This window comes from Leptonychotes weddellii, chromosome 3, assembly GCF_054177405.1.
Source record: "Leptonychotes weddellii isolate Sample4059 chromosome 3, ASM5417740v2, whole genome shotgun sequence".
Lineage (NCBI taxonomy): Eukaryota > Metazoa > Chordata > Mammalia > Carnivora > Phocidae > Leptonychotes > Leptonychotes weddellii.
In genome coordinates, this window is record NC_138371.1 from 118,723,778 (window position 1) to 118,738,816 (window position 15,039).

General features: G+C 44.4%; 1 long non-coding RNA gene across 5 annotated transcripts in view; it reads right to left on the reverse strand.

Moving 5' to 3' along the window:
- The window catches only part of LOC145720627 (uncharacterized), a 177,213-nt gene that overhangs the window by 139,643 nt on the left and 22,531 nt on the right, over window positions 1-15,039 (reverse strand). The gene's annotated exons all lie outside the window — the stretch shown is intronic.

The window sequence follows — 15,039 nt, forward strand, 5'->3', positions numbered from 1 at the left end:
TGGTTAGAAGTGTCTCAAAACACTGGCAAGAAAATTTTTTTTCCTTTCTCCCTGACCAAGAGAAGAAAATGGAGACGTTGTGTAACCTCTACCATTGGATGGACATCCCTCTTCCTTGCACCAAAAGATGAATCCAGTAATGACCTTGGCTCCACAGGCATCTAAGGGTTAGGACAATAACAGTGAAGCAGTTTACTAGTAATCAAAAATTGGAACTCTTAGAGCTTGTTTGCAGGGTTGAGAGCACTATTAAGGAGTGCTAACTCTCAGGGCTCCTTTTTAAAAGTAATTCATTTAATTTGGAAAAAAATAATACAGATCACTAATAATACTATTTGCAGATTCCTTTCTCTCTCTCCTGTTTTTATTTTTTCCAGTTCTATTGAGATATAATTGACATATGACATTGTATTAGTTTTAGGTGCACAAGAAAATGATTTAGTATATATGTAAATATTGTGAAATGATCACCACAATAAATCTAGTTCACCCATCACCACACAGTTACAATTTTTCTCTTGTGATGAGAAATTCTAAGATCTCTCTCAGCAACTTTTTTTTTTTTAAAGATTTTTTTTTTTATTTATTTATCTCAGAGAGAATGGGAGACAGAAAGCATGAGAGGGGGAGGATCAGAGGGAGAAGCAGACTCCCCACTGAGTAGGGAGCCCGATGCGGGACTCGATCCTGGGACTCCAGGATCATGACCTGAGCCGAAGGCAGTTGCTTAACCAACTGAGCCACCCAGGCGCCCTCTCAGCAACTTTCAAATAGACAATACAGTTAACCATAGTCACATAGTACATAGTCATGTACACAACATCCCCAGGACTTATTATTTTGTACCTAGAAGTTTGTACTTTTTGACCCCGCATTGGGCTCCCTGCTCAGCAGGGAGCTTGCTTCTCCCTCTGTCTGTCGCTCCCCCTGCTTGTGCCCTCTCTCTCTCTCAAATAAATAGGTAAAATATTAAAATAAATAAATAAATAAATAAATAAATAAATAAATAAATAAAATTGACAAAACTGAGGCCAAAGAGGTTAAGTGACTTACCCGAGACCAATGCGATGGGAGAACCATGCACCAGTTTGCCTGGGACAGTCCCATTTCCACATGTAGTTACACAATAATCATTAAAGGGACTCCTTGCACTCTTAAAAGTGTCCCCGTTTGAATAACAAAGTAGATCGTCACCCTAACCGTAGGCCAAGGTCGGAACCCCATCTTCTGGGTCTTGGTCCGAGGCCGTTGGAGCCATACCTCGAACACAGTTCGTGCAACAGTAGGCCATGGACCAGCAAAACAGAGTTCATCCTCCTCTGGCTCATCCATGAAGTACAGCAAGTGACAGACTGAGTGCAACTCATTTTATGAGCTCGGTTTCCTTCATTTTTCTGCACTCAGTAGTCTAATCTCGAATGGCTTTCTCTCCACCTGACTCCCTCTCGGAAGAATGGAGTTAAAATCAAACCACAGAAGGGGACTCGGTCCTGCTCCGAATGGTAGGGCTCTCCTCACCCTCAGCCTGGGCATCTTTGGCTCGTTTTCCTACTGAGTGTTTGCAAATGTGCTCGTGACTACGGAATTACATCGTGTATGGGATGACTTGGGGATTATCTCCATTGGGAAGATGATTGTACCCTTCCCCTCAGGAATCATCTACTCCTCCAGAGACGGAGCTCCCTAGGGCGAGCCGTGTTCTGCCATCTGCGTGGCCTCTCCTAAAGCCGGCCCTATTCCCTTAGTGATCTAACCGCCTGTGGAAAGTTTCCCACTCACTGCTTGGTGACCCCCTCCCTGCAGCTCCTGGGCTGTGCTGATGACAGAGGCAAGCAAGCCTGGGCGTACCTCTCGCTGCACCCAGAGCCTCGCGGAGGCCCTTCCCCAGGAGAAGGGCCAGCAAGGGTCCCCAGAGTCTCTTAGTGTAACCAGAGGAGCACTAAAATGAGAAGATCTGCCCTGCGCCATTTCCCAGCTCGGGTGTTGCAGGGCAAATAGTCATTGCTAAGGATGAAATCCCCTCGGGGGCAGCAGATGTCCACTACCTCGTCTGCCCTCAGCTATGGCCAGGTTCTCCTCACAGGCCAGGGCTGCTCCAGTGGCAGAGCTCACGTGGTCGCGGCCCCTCCAGCTACTTTGCAGGGAGGACAACCTTATCTCCACTTGAATGACACAGGAAGAAACAGACCCAGGGGCATTGTCACCACCCAAGGCCACACACAGCACGAAAGAGTTAGCACTTGGGTTTGACTCCATCTGGTCTTCCAGGCTCGATCCATTAGAACACAGGGCCTTCTCACAGAGGGTTGGCAACGTGCCTAGGAAAGTCCCTGCAGGCCAGAGCTGCCCTTGGTGATTAATCCACTTCTGCTCCGCCCCCGTCTCCCTTGCCCACATCCCGTTCTCCCGGCTGTCCCCAGGCACCTGACAGCCTGAAGACCAAGGCAGGGCATCACAGACCGATTTGTTCTGTGTTTCCCGGAGATGCCACAGTTAGACGCTCTGCACAGGCAGTGGAGAACAATGAAGCCAGAACTCTCTGGGCCAGAAATTCTTTGAGCATAGTTACCTCATAGGTCAGTCAGAGATGCCAACCAAACCACTCCAGCACAGGGGTCACTGATTCGTTAGGTCCTGTCTCCCCGTCCCAAGCTCTAGCCGAGCCAAGCAAGACATGCCCTCACCCAGTTACTTTCCCTCTTCTCGACTTTATCCCTATTATCTCAATTACCATCCCCAAAGAGGCTCCACAAATGAAGAAGGGGTTGGAGCCACAATGGTCAGCATCATACTTAATAATAACAATTATATAATTATCTCTCTCTCATATAATAATATGTAATTACCCAATAATTACTATTAAACAGTGCAGTGGTGACCACTGGGATTCCTGAGCCCTTTAATTATTGTTATCGCTGATAATGAAGCAGAAGCTCATTCTCTAACATTGTCTCTCTCTACCACAGACGCTTCTCTTCTGAGCTTCTGAATATCTATTTCTCACAGCACAGGCCTCAGAGCTCCGGTCTGCCCTGCATATTACAAGCAAATCTAAGTATTTACTTTCCCCTTCATTCCCAAGCCCCGGGGAAGTATCTGGAGAAGCTCCTTATCTGTGGTGGTTGATGGGGAAATCTCACATCAAAATAGGTAGAATGAGAATGTGCTCCAGCTTCTTCCCAACTTGCTTTGAGATGCACAGAAAGCAAGTAAATCCGGATAATGCTGGGGTAGAATTAAAACCAAGTCCTCAGTTATACTGACTTTATAGTTTCAGATGACTCAGTCTCTCTAATCTGATATATGCCTTCCTGTGGGAGCAAATACTGAATTTCATCTTTCCTTTGTTGGACTCCAACTTTGACACATCTTTTTGGGAGGTGGGTAGATGGAGGGGATGCCAAAACAGGGTAAGAATTTCTTTTTGAAAAAAATTTTTATGCTAAAATTGACACAAGAAAAGTGAATTATTTGGCTAAAAACAGCACAGCCGACTTCTAAGCTCCATTTTTCTGTTTTCCAGACTGCAAGTAGATCCCCAGAAAATTTATCGAGGGGTCTACAAACTAATACAAGAAAGACGTCCTTTTCCTGGTTGACACTTGACCCTTCTCATTCCTTAGGCATACCTGGTTTTTAAGGCAAGGCAGGAGCTAAAATCAGCCCCATATCTAGAAGCTGAGAGATTATAAATAAATGAGACCAAGAAGACTAAGGCAAATGAAAATAGTGTGAATTCATTTCCTTCAAACTAAATATATCATAAGAGGACTTAAAAACAACAACAACAACAACAGACAAAGCAAGTGATTTTTCTACTCATCATGGTAAGCCATAAAACACGTTTTTCCACCTTCATCTACTAGCTACCACTAAGAGGCTGATCCTTTTAGCAGATAATAATCTAAATGACCCCCCCAAACCTGAGGGAATAGTATATGCAGGTGACAGAATTTGGAATATAAAACAGCTTTTGAGGTCTCTACAGCACTCTACTCTTTACTCCCGGAAGAAGGGGTTGTAAGCACAGAACATAATTAATGACAAGAGCCCCAGTGTCCTGTGTGGGCCTCACTCCTACTCCATGCCAGAGGAGGAACGATGGACACTCGTAGCTCTTCTCTTTCATGAATTCCACACATTCGTGCCACCCCTCTTCTCTGTCACAAAGTCAGCCTGTGCCTCACAGGTTGGGGAGTGACACAGAACCCTTAGTGTCCATCCAGGTGGGGAGTGGGGGTGTGTGTGCCGAAGCAGCCTGTGCCCACAGCTCTGTGCCACTGGCCATCTGAGGTTGCCCTATCCAAACCCAAGCCTCAGTGTCGTGTCTCTGTCTCAAGGATGAGGGTTGGAATAGTCTGAGCTCCAGAGCCAATGAGGACACACTCCTGAGCAAAATCTTTTGCCAGATTTCCACTGTATATAGGAGGGAACCTGAACCTACTGCGGCCCAGAGGGCCCTCTGCGAATGGTCTCCAGTGTCAGCAGACAGCCCTCTCATCCCAGTCATGACACCCGTCAACACTAGCCTTCAAGCCTTTTCCTGCTTTAGGGCCATTGCGTGCCCCCAGAACGCTCTTCTTCCCCTCACTCTTTGTCAAGCAAACTCCCACTCATCCTCAGTTTCAGCTTGAAAGTCATTTCCTTAGAGAGAACTTCCGTGAGCCATCCCACCAGAGAATGCACCAGGCTGTATGTCCTCGTAAACTCTCCTTCCCTGGGGAATCTTTAATAAAACACACATAAAAAAATTACCAACTTTGCTGCCCATTGTTTTTCCCCCACTTGATTGCAAGCTTCATGAGTAGAGAGAGGTAGCTGTTTTGTCCCTCTTGATTTACCCAGTGTTGGGCATGTGGTCATTTACAAATAATGGTGGGATATGTGAGTGAATTCAGTCAATGCAATGACCAGAATATTTAAAGACCCATCCTATGACCACCTATGAGAAAATCATTGAGGAAGAGCTACTGGAACGGGATAAACAAAGTGTTGGCACATGGGGGTTCAGCTCTGGACCACCTAGCTCCCAGTGTGCAGGACAACACAACAGGTCTTTGTGCCACACATCCCGCCACTATCAGGATGACTGGGAACTCGACCCGATGTGGTATCTGAAAGGTAGGTCCATAGACCCTGGATTCTCCGGTACAGAACTCACTTCAAATGTACTGCAAACGTTTAGCACTTAGTTCTCAGAAACCATCACAAAGCCCTTAAAAATGCTACTGCTTTAGCATCCACATTGCATCTTCCGGTATCTCTATACCCAGTGACCGGAAGGGCTGGGGGGAGGGGGGGCGGAAGGAATCCTTTGTGAATCATAAATCCCTATTTTTGGTTTAGAAACTATGAACACAGAGCTCACATGTGTGTCAACCTCAAAAGTTAGGGAGGTGTTCCAACAAACCCTCCCTTCCCTCAGTAACCTACTGCAAGTATGTAATTTACTACTTTATTTATAGCATTGTCATAGCTGTATTTTTAATCTTTACTAAAGCTTAGGGATAATGAGTTCCATACGTTTGCTACCTGCTGTATAAAGTTGTAATTTTACAAACTTCCTTGAAACTCATGTTCTTTAAAGCTTCAGGTCACTGCTGTCTCTGATAATCCGTTTATCAGGCAGGGAAGGTCCTATTTGTTCTTTCCTCCTTTCCAGCCCTCTCCCCCACCCCTCCACCACACTCATCACAGCACTCTCTCTTTGACTCTCCTCTGTCCTGTAGCTTCTTTAGGGCCAGTTCCTTTCTTAATTGACTCGCTTTGCAAAGAAACACTGAGAGTAACGTTTCCCTCTCTGACGCTGCTAGACCCTCGCTATGCAAAGCGTTGTCTGGATGGGCAGCAGCGGCATTACTTGGAGTATGTTAGAAATGCAGAATTCCAGGCCCAACCCAGGTTCTGAATCAGAACCTGTGTTTTAACAAGAACAGCACACATTGAATTTTAAGGAACTGCTCTAGAGAACGTTCATCTCAAGTCCCAAGAGCCCTGGCTCAGGGACTCCTTCCCTCAGGCCCCCCTCCCAGCTCCTGCCTCACCCGCAGACACTTCCGTTACACAGCAGCTGACCCAGCCTCCTCCCAGCTTGGATTCAAAAGAGCTCAGGGAGCCTCAGGCCTCTGAATCCCCAGGAAATGAGGGTATCAGGTCCCATAGTGAGTATCAGTTGCTTTATGTGTTTAATCGAGTTTTGTGAGCTACCACATGATCTGTTGAGAGGTTCTCCGCCTTTACACAGATATGGTATGTGTATATATAACACATACAGTGTCATGCATGATAATTAAGATCTCATGGTATTTTTTGTGGAACACCCTCCACGTTCTAATCATATGTGATATAGCGAAAACAGCAGTGGCTCTGTAGTTAGCAGACCTGGGTTTTAGTCATCCTCAGCCATGACCAGTGGCAAGACCATGGCCAAAGTTGAGGGAAACTGTCTGAACCCCAGATTCCTCATCTACAAAATGTGGGCAATTCCTGCCTTGCAGCTGTGGGATTATAAATTGGGTATAATCTGTGTTGGCCACAGCTCCTGGCACTCATCAGGTGCATAACAATTTGGAGTCCTGTTACGAGAGTGGTTATCATTATACCCCTGTAATAAATACAGCCTGTGGTTTTGTTCACAAGCTTAGTTATATCTAATTCAGTTCTCAACTGATCTCTACGTCACCTTTTGCACAAAATGGTCCTATCCAGTATTTGAATCCAGTCCTAAAACCACCTTTATAAGTCACCCTGCACTGGGGTCCAAAGTTTATTCTTTAGCTGTAAACCAATCTGTGTATGTTTTTGGTCACCTTCATCAATCCCTCAGGCTCTTAGGGAGAAGCTGCTCACCCATCTAACCAAACCCTGTAACTCCCAAGCCTTCTAGTTCCTACTTCACTCTAGGACAGTGGTTCTCACCAGAGAGGGTAGGGAACAAAATTCTCAACAGGGGACAGTTGGCAATGTCTGGGGACATTTTTGGTTGTCACGATTAGGGGTGGGAGGATGCCACTGGCATCTCTCTAGTAGGTAGAAGCCAGAGCTGCTGCTAAACCCCCTACAATGCACAGGACAGCCCCCCACAACAGAGAATCTTCCAGCCTCTGGTGTTCATGGTACTGAGGGGCAGAAACCCCGCCCTAGATTAAAGCTGGTAGGGTAGGAACCTCAATAGCCTCTTTACCACAAACCAGTATCTTCCACTCTTCTCACTGTCTTCCATTTCCCATCACAGGGGTCCTCCAAATAGCCTTAACCCTCCATGCCCCATGGGGAGTTTTTGTTTTGTTTTACTTTTAAGTTTTCTTTTTTTAAACTTATTTTTACTTATTCTTTTATTTTAATTCAATTAATTAACATATAAAGTATTATTTGTTTCTGAGATAGAGGTCTGATTCATCAGTCTTATATAATACCCAGTGCTCATTACATCACATGCCCTCCTTAATGTCCATCACCCAGTTACCCCATCCCACCACCTCCCTCCCCTCCAGCAACCCTCAGTTTGTTTCCTATGACTAAGAGTCTCTTATGGTTTGTCTCCCTCTCTGGTTTCATCTTGTTTTATTTTTTTTCCTCTCTTCCCCTATGATCCTCTGTTTTGTTTCTTAAATTCCAAATTATCAGTGAGATCATATGATAATAGTCTTTCTCTGATTGACTTATTTGCTTAGCACAATACCCTCTAGTTCCGTCCACATTGTTGCAAATGGCAAGATTTTATTTTTGATGGCTGCATAATATTCCATTGTATATATATACCACATCCTCTTTATCCATTCATCTGTCAATGGACATCTGTGCTCTTTCCATAGTTTGGCTATTGTGGACATTGCTGCTATAAACATTGGGGTGCAAGGGCCGCTTCGGATTACTACATTTGTATCTTTGGGGTTAATACCCAGTAGTGCAATTGCTGGGTCAGAGGGTAGCTCTATTTTCAACTTTTTGAGAACCCTCCATACTGTTTTCCGGAGTGGCTGTACCAACTTGCATTCCCATCAACAGTGTAAGAGGGTTCCCCTTTCTCCGCATCCTCGCCAACATCTGTTGTTTCCTGACTTGTTAATTTTAGCCATTCTGACTGGTGTGAGGTGGTATCTCAGTGTGGTTTTGATTTGTATTTCCCTGATGCCAAGTGATGTGGAGCACTTTTTCATGTGTCTGTTGGCCATTTGGATGTCTTCTTTGGAGAAATGTCTGTTCATGTCTTCTGCCCATTTTTTGATTGGATTATTTGTCCTTTGGGGGTTGAGTTTGATAATTTCTTTATAGATTTTGGATACTAGCCCTTTATCTGATAAGTCATTTGCAAATATCGTCTCACCCCATAGGGAGTTTCAAGCCTCTCGGAAATGGCCTGGTTGTTCATTTCCTGAGGACTGCAGTGTTGTAGAATTTACCCTATGGCTGGAAGAACTTGGTGGCTATGGGGAGAGCCACACAGGCAGGTTTGCACTAACATAGCAGGCAGGCTGCCATTTTAGAGAAAGGAAGATGTACAAGGATTCTGGCCACGAGCCCTAGTGTATCTCGGATTCTCTGTCTTTCCTCTAAGTTGTTCTCAGGGGTGTGAGCCCCTGACTTTACCCTCTGGGTCGCTTATTCTTCAGCCAATCTGCACACCCAGCACTAGAAGGCAAGCTCTTTCTTACTTCTCACATTAATGGCTCTCTCCTCTCTATCACTGTCTCTCTCTGATCCCAAGTTTCAAGCCTCTGTTTTCATAGGACTCCTGTGTGTCTTTTGCTGGACATGGGTTGGTTCAAGCTCATTCCATTTGGATGCACCAAGTGACACTACACACATTCCACTCTTCTGGGACATCTGTCATCAACTTCATAGCAACTTAAAATTTTACACTGCTATCACAAACATCAGATAATCTGGGGGGCAGTAGCTCTTTCCTCATGCATACCTAACCTTTAGCTAAAAAAATGACACCAATCTATTATTCCCAAAGGGTGAACTGAAGAGTACATAGCAAGGACAATTATGAAACACTTCTGCATAATTAAAAGGAATAAAAGAATGCTTGAAATAATGTGCATAAAAATTAAGGAAATGCATGGAGTCTAGGACTGCTGGAGAGGTGGTTTTACCAAGCAAGAAGGCACTGTTGTGGACCATGGAGACCCGACACCAACTTTTTACTCTTTCTTCTTGCTGGATATTGAAAGTCCATGGAGTCCTGGGATATACAGAGCATGTCAAGTCTCTCTCTTTCTAAGTGCTTCCGGGATATGGTGGAGGGCACAACCTGACACACCCAGCACACAGAGCCTCCCACACACATGCCCACTCCTTTTAATAGCTGAGTTCTCAGTGCTGCTTTCTGTTTTCTGGTTTCATTTCCATTTTTTTTCCCCTTTTTTTGCAGGGCTTATAAACACCTGAGCAAGAGCCTGGTCTCAGATCATTAAGGGAGGGCTATCTAGTCTTGATCTACCTCTGGGGTCAGTAGACTTCAGTTGAGATTCTTACCTTCATGGTAGTGTTGGCAACCCTCTAAACTAGGAAGGCAGATACTGCTATTCATTTCTTCTTTGTTCCTGCAGACTACGCTTTCTCCACATAGTTCACGTGTCTCCCAGAAAGCTGACCCCATTGCCAGCCCCAAGAGTGGGCATTGATTGGTCTAGCATAGACCAGGTAACCCCACACCTCTTGCCAGTGACTGGTTCTGTTGCTCAGGTTTCAGCCGAAAGCTCATGACATTCCCTTGGTAATAGTCATTAGTGCCAGGGTGGGATGAGACCTTAATTGGCCCAATCAGACTGAAGTGAAGGAAGAGAGCCTCTCCCTTGCCCAAACCCAGAGTGGTGAGGCAGGAAACACAGAGCCCCATTTCTTGCTGGTAGCCATCATTCAACCGTAAGGAGAACAAATTTAAAAATGAAAACCAATGTTAGGGACACAGGGCAGAAAGACACAAATAACTGGATCCTTGATGACACAGAGCCATTGGATCAAACAGTCCTGAGGTACACTCTACCTTCTTGCTCGGAGAGATGATACACCTCCTGATTGTTTGCCTCAAGTTTTCTCTTAGAGCCCAGAGCATCTTAACTGATCATTTCTCCACCTCAGCAGAACTTGAGGCTCTATAAAGGATGCACCACCCTTCTCTTTCTAGGAGGTTCAGAAATCCATGGACATCATCTCTCTTGCCTTAGACTACTTCCCGAAACATCCCCCTAGCCCACCACAGCAATCAAGACACCTCCTTCCTAGAATTTTGACATTGTCATTCGCCAACTCAAGACCCTCAACAAAGCCTCCTGGACCCCTGCCACACCACTGCCTTCTTTTTCTTTCTCTCATCCTTTCCTGTGGCTGTCAGCCAGACCTCTGTCCCTCCCCGTTCCTGTCAGAGCTTTGTGGCCTTTCTTGTACAGTTTACCCAAGATGGCCTCAGAGACAAGTGTTTATGACGTCCATGACAAGTACTTACTAATCTCTCAGAAGCCATCAGGTGTATGGAATCCTGCAGTGTATCTGGACGATCAAACTATTTCAGTTTTTAATTCTGCTTAGTTGATATCAGTGTGTTAGAATAGAATTTGGATCCGTGCTTTGCCTGAAAAGAAAGAGCTGATAGGGCTTGCCATTGACAATGCATCAGTTCCACCTCAAGGAAATCAACAGGGAGAAGCTAATGAAACGGAACAGTTCTCATATTAACCAGTTAGCTATTCAGCTTAGGACAGATGTGGAAAATAAGCCCATATGAGACAAATTCATTAAAGTGAAATTATCCGTTCAATACCTTGATATCTGAGCAGACTGATGTTTCAAAATTATTTTAATTATGATCATGGGGATAAAGAGAGCCAAACTTTCAAAGGAAAAATTGAAAAAAAATTAAAAATTCTAGTACTACCCTGTGAGATGCAAATAACGAGCTGGCCACAGATCCCCAGGATATCAGCAATTGCTCTAAATCCTTCTTGATGAGGAATCTGTGACTCTGAACTCAACATTAATTCAAATGCAAATAATATCTCTTCCCCCTGAGAATCATTATTCCTGATTCGGCAGGCAGTTTAATGGGAAATCTGCAGGTGCACTGCAGAATGAACCAGAGAAGTTGCCCCAGCTCCGGGACTCCTGAAGCTGTGGGATCTGAGAGTCAGAGCCCAGGGATCTGAATTCCCTCACCGGCTCTGAGCTCAGGTCTCTGGGTAAAGCAAATGAAACTCACTAGTGTGTCGATGAGGCGCCTGCAGCCTGGAACGCACTGCAAACCTCTTCTGCTTCTCTCAAGCACAAACCCCACCCTTCAGTAGCTGTTAACCACCTTGGCCCTTCGCATGGAGGTTCTTCGTAAATGCTACCTGCAGAAGAGAGTCAGTCTCCAGCATTGTCACTGTTGGGAGACCACATAGGAGAAAGAACTAAAAGCCTCTGAAGGGGCACCTGGGTGGCTCAGTTGGTTAAGCAGTTGCCTTCAGCTCAGGTCATGATCTCAGGGTCCTGGGATGGAGCCCTGCTTGGGGCTCACGAATCAGTGGGGCATCTGCTTGTCCCTCTCCTTCTGTCTCTTCCCCCTGCTTGGGCTCTCTGGGCTCTCTCTCTCTCAAATAAATAAAATCTTTTTAAAAAAATTATAAAAGCCTCTGAAATTGGATGGCTTGGGTTTGAATATATGATGCTAGGAAATTTACATGGCCATCTGTGCCTCAGTTTCTCCATCAGCAAAATGAGGATATTAACAGATCTACCTTGTAGGACCATAGCATGGTTTAAGAGCTGTAACACTTTTTTGTAGGCAACATAGGGAAATAGTTAAGAGCATGGACTCTGGAGCCAGACTTGACTAGGTTTCAATTTAAGCTCTACCCCTTGCTTATAGATAACTTTGGCAAGTTAACTGATTTTTTCTTTACATCAGTTGGCTCAGATGTAAATGGGGATGATAATATTAATAGCCTCCCATAGTTCTTGTTTTAAAATAATTTAATTTAAATTAATTTAATGTCCGGCTTACATAACAAGTACTATATGTTCACTGAGTACAGTATTTGGCCCACAGTGAGAGCTCGATACATGTTACCTGCTGATATTACTGATAACCTTCGTGTGACTGATAGTAACACTGCAGATGAGCGGAAGAATGAATCATATTTCTCAGGATAGAACAGGAGAGGACAAGATACTTTTAGCTAGAAGAAATTGCCTTCTCAGCAAGGCCTTCTTAGAAGGCTTCCCATCACAGCAGAAAGGCGATGAGATACTTCAGTGTATCGTGGTGACACAGGATGGCCAACTAGAAATACATCAGCCACGCAGATGCCATTCTCAATGAGAAGTCCGAAAGCATATTTCTGAGGTAAGCAGAAAGGAGACAGGTTCAGCCAGGTGGGAAGCTATCACGTGTGGCGATCACAGGTCTGAGTGACTACAGATACATGAAGTACGCAATACTTTACAAAACCAAGTCCTAGATCATGTTCCAGAGTCACACACAGACACAGCGTGTCCAGTGGATAAGCTGTACTTGTCCAAGAAATGTAAATAACAACAGTCCTTGCCTTTCAATCTCATAGGGTCATGAAGACCTGCCTGGTGTCAATGCTCATTTTTCTTTTAAGCCACAGCTGAAAAAGTGATAGCTGTTTATTCAAAGAACAGAGTTGCAGGAGATGTACTGACTCAACAAATGGGTAATAGGATATACCTGGCTTGTTTTATGTGCTGAATCTATCCCTAAAAACTGTGTATAGAAAAAAAAAATGGAGAAGTAAATCATGATGAATATTTGGTTAAAATAACCCTGCAGCAAATCTGAAAAATCTATTAGATACAAATAATTACCCCTCGTTTTCGTTTTCTGGGGGGTTTTTCTTTAAATTTTTATTATAATTTGGTAGGCACACATTGAGTTTTCTTAAGCCAGGACTTGGGTTTTTTTTTAAATTAGAGTCTTTTGCCTGACTATTACTTCTTTTATTCTCGATTGTGTTAGCAAGAACTGAAAGGTATTACAAGGTAAGTGAGAGTTTGGATACAGTTCTCACACAGAACTTTCTCTCAGTTACTTCATGGCAACTAAGTTTTAAGGTACTTACACGGGAAATATTAATTATTGCATCCTGCCATGTCTTGCAGATTTGTCATTGTCAAAGGTTACAATCGCATTATAACAGTCTTACGATGTGATTAGAATCCTGTATGAGCTAAAGCCATTTCATGTTCAAGGACAAAGCAAAATATCATATTTATATATTTATATGAAAAAAAGAAAAAGAATTTGTTGCCTTCACCTTTCGTGTTGGGGGAAATGGCTAGAAAAATGCTCACAATAATTTCTTCCTTTGCTTCTAGGTCAATTCGGTCTCAAGGCTTTTCTATCTCATTATCAATTTCAAAAAGTAAAAAAATAAATTAAATGAAAATAGATCACACCTCCTTATTCGTCAGAGACACATCCCTTAATCTTCTCTTTAGCCACCTGACAACATATATTGAGCGTTCCTTCCTGCCTTTGGTTTCAAAGGTAAGGGGGATGTCAGAGTCATGCTTCTACTATGCATTGATGCTTCTTGTCTTCTTGTGGATAGAGCATTATTTTGAACAGGGTTTCAGCTCTAAGTCTTTTTATCCCCAGATGGTTCTGTCATGGTACCTGAGTCACCCACCAGGGAAGCTCCCCAGTCAGGAGACAGCCATCTCTGTCCCTTCTGTCTCTACCAGCACGGGATCCAAAGCCTCCCCTCTCCATGATCATGGAAGCACAGTTCATCCAAGGAAAAAAAAAACAAAACAGCAGGCTGGGAATAGTTCAGCCCTGTCACACAATGAGAGACCAGGCTGGAAAAGCCCAGCTGGTGTCCTGAGACCCCTTTTCCTCCTGTTTTTAGGCACTGATCTCCCCCACCTGAGGGTCACCAGAGCCACCACACCTCAAATTCCTTCTCATCTTCTCCAACCTTGGGACAGTCCCCAGTCTGAAGGAAGCCGTCTGGTTAGGACACTGCAGCTCGTTTCTGCGAATTTACGATTTACTCTTTGGAACCAGAAAGAGCTGCTCTCACTGCTCATGTGTATAGCCTTTATTCCAATATCCAAGTAGGATAATATCACATTCTGAAAGTCTTGGTCCTATTCCTTGTTTTATAAATGTTTCAAAAGCCATGGAATGAAGGCAGCAGAAGAGATGTTTAATTTTGCGGTCAAAATGCCCTCCTATCATCATAGGTATCCAGATTTATTTGCGGGGTTTGAGTCTTACTGAGAATTCTGAAACCATAAAGACTGCCTCAGTGCACACTATCCCTTCTCAATCTCCCCTGCTATCCTGTGTCTACCAGTATCGTGTTGACTGGAGACTGCCTGGGTCAGGGGTTCTCAGGCTTGAGGGCAGATCAGAATCGCCAGGGGATTTCCAGGTTCCACCCTCTAGCAGCTTGATTTGGGAGATACATATCAGGTGTTCAGAAATCTGAATGTTCATCTGGCAGACCAGTTGATTGTGAAGCAGGAAGTCCAAGACCACATTTACACACTGGCCAAGGTCAAAGCCACCACTTTTTTCATCCTCAAGAGGATCCCGCCTTTTTCAGCATTCACAGGATGGAGTCTTTTATTTCTTTCATTCCAAGTACTCAAGGTTAGATGTTGTCTCCAGGCCCCTAAAATATCTAAATGCCTTGTTGCAGCCAACAGTACAATGTTTTGGATTCCTAGGACTGTTCTTCAATTCAGAAACCCTTTTCCGATCCAAATGGTGTGCCAGGCTCTGAGGATACAGGATGAAAGAAACAGTTCCTGCCCTCAGAAGCTCATGAGCATGTGGGTAAGATGTTCTATTAAATTAGCAATTACGAACATGGCAGAAGAGCCACGATTATAAAGACAGGCACAGGTTGCCATGTGGTCACTACCTGAGATGGGAGATCAGGACGCCTTCTTGGAGCAGGTGACATCAAAACAGAGTTTTGGAGGGACACCTGGGTGGCTCAGGTCATGATCCCTGGGGCCTGGGATGGAGACCCACATTGGGATCCCTGCTCAGAGGGGAGTCTGCTTCTCCCTCTC